Source organism: Rhinopithecus bieti, unplaced genomic scaffold (assembly GCF_001698545.2).
Source record: "Rhinopithecus bieti isolate Rb0 unplaced genomic scaffold, ASM169854v2 scaffold_47707, whole genome shotgun sequence".
Taxonomy (NCBI): domain Eukaryota; kingdom Metazoa; phylum Chordata; class Mammalia; order Primates; family Cercopithecidae; genus Rhinopithecus; species Rhinopithecus bieti.
Genome location: NW_016819117.1, coordinates 1945488 through 1949690, shown reverse-complemented (window position 1 = coordinate 1949690; position 4203 = coordinate 1945488). Strand labels below are relative to the sequence as shown.

The following is a 4203-nucleotide window of genomic DNA, read 5'->3' as shown; positions in this document are numbered from 1 at the left end:
TATATATATATATATATACACATATATATATATATATATAAAACTAGCCGGGCAAGGTGGCAGCCACCTGTAGTCCCAGCCACTCGGGAGGCTGAGCCAGGAGAATGGTGTAAACCTGGGACGCGGAGCTTGCAGTGAGCTGCGATCTGGCCACTGCACTCCAGCCTAGGTGACAGAGTGTGAGACTCTGTCTCAAAAAAAAAAAAAAAAAAAAAAAAGAAAATTAAAAGCCCATTACTCTGCCCCATTCCCACAAAAGGCAACGGGTTACTGACTGGCCTTCTGTTACCTTATTGACTTTGTTTTAAGACTGTATTAGGAGTCCACAGGCTTCAGGGTTCTATTTTGTTTTTCTCACTCTACACATTCTCCTGGGAAGACCCAACCCAACCCCCAGCTTGGACAGCACACAGCATCCCCAAAGTGTTCTCGTCTAGTACGCTCTCCTTGGCTCCAGGCCAAAACACATGTGCTTACTGCCCAGACGTCTCGCAGTAACCTCATTGCCTTCTCCACACGGTGCCAGCCTGCTCCCTCCCTCCACACTCTGCATGGGGTGTGGCACTGCCCGCCACTCAATCCTGGAACATACCCTCCTTCCTCTCTGGCTCTTCCCATCCTGCAGCCACTTGTCTCAGAGTCTTGCTCTCTTTTTTCTTCTGAAACAGAGCTGACCAGGCTGGAGTGTAGTGGCACAACCACAGCTCACTGCAGCCTGCGACTCCTGGGCTCAAGCGAGCCTCCTGCTTTGGCCTCCCAAAATGCTGGGCTTGCAGGTGTGAGCCCCCAGGCCCGGCTGAGTCTTGCTCCTTTCTGTGCTGATGTCTCTCTGGGTGTGCCATGACAGTCCCTCAACCGGCCTGGGCCTCTGTGAGGCCCTTCACCTCCCTGGCCACCTCTGATCAGGTCACTCACAAACCCAAGATCTTCATGCCACTCTGGGTGAATTCAAACTCCCAGGTGGCAATCAAGGCTTGTCCCAGTCTGCTGTCAGCCTAGCTCACTCATTTCACCCTATCTAACCCAGGACCACCACTGCCCTTCTCCCAAGAGCTGGTGGGCGGGCACCACGCCCGTCACTTTATATCCACTGTTCCTCTGGGGGAAGGCGCTTTCCCTCACTTGTTCTTGCCACTCCTGATCATCCTTCAAAATGAAGCTCAAGTCCATCTCAGAGCCCCACCCCCACCACAATCCAGCTGGATGCCATGCCTTTGTACCCACAGAAGGCTCTGTCCACCTCTGTTGGAGCTTCTACCATGTGTTTATTCTCCTGTCTCCTCACTGCACTATAAGATCAAGGGCAGAGACCAAGTCTTACGCAACACCGAATCCACAGAACGCACAGCATGGTGCCTCCTATGAAGTGTGAATTCAATAAATGCATTTTTGTTGTTTTGTTTTTCAGAGACAGGGTCTCACTCTGTCGTCCTGGCTTGAGTGCAGTGGCACAATCACAGCTCACTGCAGTCTTGAGCTCCCAGGCTCAAGTGATCCTTCTGCCTCATCTTCCCAAGTAGCTGCGACCACAGGCACATACCACCATACCTGGCTAATTTTTTATAGAGACGAGACCTCCCTATGTTGCCCAGGGTGGTCTCGAACTCCCGGGCTCATGCAATCCTTCCACCTCAGCCTGCCAAAGTGTTGGGATTGCAGGCATGAGCCACTGCACTTGGCTTAATAAACGCATGTTGAAAGGATACAGAAAATCATTGAATAATGAATTCAAGTTGGTCCTCAGTAAAAAGCCTGAGGTTTTGTTTCTTTGATTTTATCTCCAATTGAAGGGCAATGTTTGAAACAGCTACTGCAATTGCTGCTTTGAGTTGAAAAGGACTTCTTGGCCGGATGCGGTGGCTCAAGCCTATAATCCCAGCACTTTGGGAGGCCGAGACGGGCGAATCACGAGGTCAGGAGATCGAGACCATCCTGGCTAACACGGTGAAACCCTGTCTCTACTAAAAAAAAAAAATACAAAAAAAATTAGCCAGGTGAGGTGGCGGGTACCTATAATCCCAGGTACTCGGGAAGCTGAGGCAGGAGAATGGTGTGAACCCAGGAGGCAGAGCTTGCAGTGAGCTGAGATCCGGCCACTGTACTCCAGCCTGGGCGACAGAGCAAGACTCCATCTCAAAAAAAAAAGAAAGAAAGAAAAGGACTTCTTTCTTCCATTTACAGAGTTGTCACAACAGAAAAGGCATGCTCAGACAGGGAAAACATTCAACAGGGTAAATGTTAAGTGCTTTTTTTATAACCTGCTTCATCGTCTTTATGTACTTTAAACCAGAAACCATCTAAAGGCAAACATTTAATATGTTTTCTGAGCTTGGCTCAATCTGCAGATAATTAAGAGCAACACTGCATGCCCAAGGTCACTCGAGCCTGCTGGACAATCCTGGCAGGTGTGGTCAGCGAGAGCTAGGAAGGCTACCCTACAGGTGACTTTACAGACCCTGGGTGGCCAAATTTACTGTTGTTATGAAAACCCTGCCTAGATTACTTCTGCATCTCAGAAGGTCACCCTCAACCCAGTGGAAAGCAACTGCAATAGTTCACATCTATCATTCTGACAAAAGGACCTTGATCCACTTCAACCATCATGTAGAGAAAACCTCTGGCCCAGCCCTGGCCAGGCCAGGGGGAAGCAAAGACGAACAGTGTGGCTCTAGCCCTGTTCACAGGGAAAGACAGGCTTCTAAGTAGAGCAAGCACTCTCTAATTAGTACTCTATGTAAAGCCTTTATCTGAGTGCTCAGATTAGATGAGGATCAACCCTCAAAATAAAAGGCAGGGCACGCAGGGGTCATGCCACAGGCTAGGAACAGTAACTGTAAAATCTGTATAAGATTTCCTGATCTTCTCTTATCTGGATTGTTTTTTTTCCCAGCGTGTGTTCCTTAAAACGAAAAGAACTGACTGCTTGTCTCTGCTGCAACTGAGCAAACATCTACAGGTGCCTACTGTGTGCTGAGGACAGACTGTGAAGACAGAGCCCGGGACCTCGGGTGGAGGAAACGGCCCACGTGCCAAATAATGGAACGGTTCCTTCTGCACATTGCCTGGAAGTCACCTGGTGACTCCGGAGCAAACACAGCAAAACAGGGAAAAATCACCCGCTAGTGCTTCTATCGCCCTGGAAGGGCAGGCTGACGCCCCCTTTCTGGAATAAGCTGCTGGAGAAAGACAGCGACACCGGCTTCACAACCACAGCCACCAACCTAACAGTCCACTTGCACCTCCACACCACCCAGCTGGCTTTTAGACAGCCTTTGGCCTTTAATATCACCCCGCAAGCAGTAACCCGGGGGTCCACAGCGCGTTTCCCTGCGGGGCACGGCCATCAAAGAAAGCCTGTGGCTAGCCCGCGGGGACTCCCCGCCTGGAGGGGGCGGGAACAGGTGCAGTCCAGCCCAGGTGGGGCCGGCTCTCCCCTCCGCCGTGCTGGCTCAGAGCTGGGGGTCCCCGGCTCCCAAGTCCCAGGGCCCGGAGGACAGCGGCCGCCTGGCAAGGCGCACCCAGAGGGGCCCCCACCGGACAGGGCCGGGGACTAGCGGACCCCCAAGCGGGTGGGCGGTGGGGGCGTGTGTCATCCCTGGGCAGGGCGGGGCGGGGCCTGGGGCTGCTGCAGGTCCACAGGGCAGGACGTATCAGAATCTGTTGCAATCTCACCGAGCCCCGAAGAGGATTTCCGACCCTGCGGAGACGGAAAACGCCCCAAGGAAAGAGTGACACAGTCACCCTTCCCGACGACACCATGCCCCGGGCCGAGTCGCGGGCCAGCGACCGGGCGGGGATCGGGCCTCGCGCCCATGGGGTCCCGCTCCTGCGCCCCCGCCCGTAGGCCAAGCCGCAGCTGCAGCGCCGGGCTCCGGAGCCCCCAACCCGCGCGTGGCTGGGGATCCCCGCCTCGAATGGGGCCCGCAGCCGGAACCCCACGTTCTCGCCCCCAGCACGTGTCGACTGCGGTGACAGCGGGGACCTGGCCCGGCCACACCGCAGCGCACCCCCTGCACGCCCCGAGCGCACCCACCTCCGCGCGCCGCTTTCTCCTCAGCTCGCCGCGCCGGCCTTTCCGCGCACGCGCGCGCTGGGCCCCGCCCCTGCCGAGCTCCCGCCCTGTGCCCACTCCGGAGCCCCCGCGGGCCTCCGGCCTGCCCGGCTCTGGGCATGCGCGCTGGCGGTCGGCGGCTGCTGCGGCGG

General features: G+C 55.1%; 1 protein-coding gene across 7 annotated transcripts in view; it reads right to left on the bottom strand.

Annotated features, from left to right (window-relative positions):
* Positions 1-4118, bottom strand: part of TBC1D24 (TBC1 domain family member 24) — a 29602-nt gene extending 25484 nt beyond the window's left edge. For 3 of the 7 annotated variants that reach the window (XM_017858511.1, XM_017858515.1, XM_017858519.1), the window contains exon 1: positions 4034-4118. The gene's annotated coding sequence lies outside the window, so the exon portion shown is untranslated. Of the gene's footprint in view, positions 1-3672; positions 3697-4033 lie in introns of those variants that run through there. The other 4 variants (XM_017858512.1, XM_017858516.1, XM_017858517.1 and 1 more) reach the window with 3 other exon arrangements.
* Positions 4119-4203: the final 85 nt, after the last annotated feature.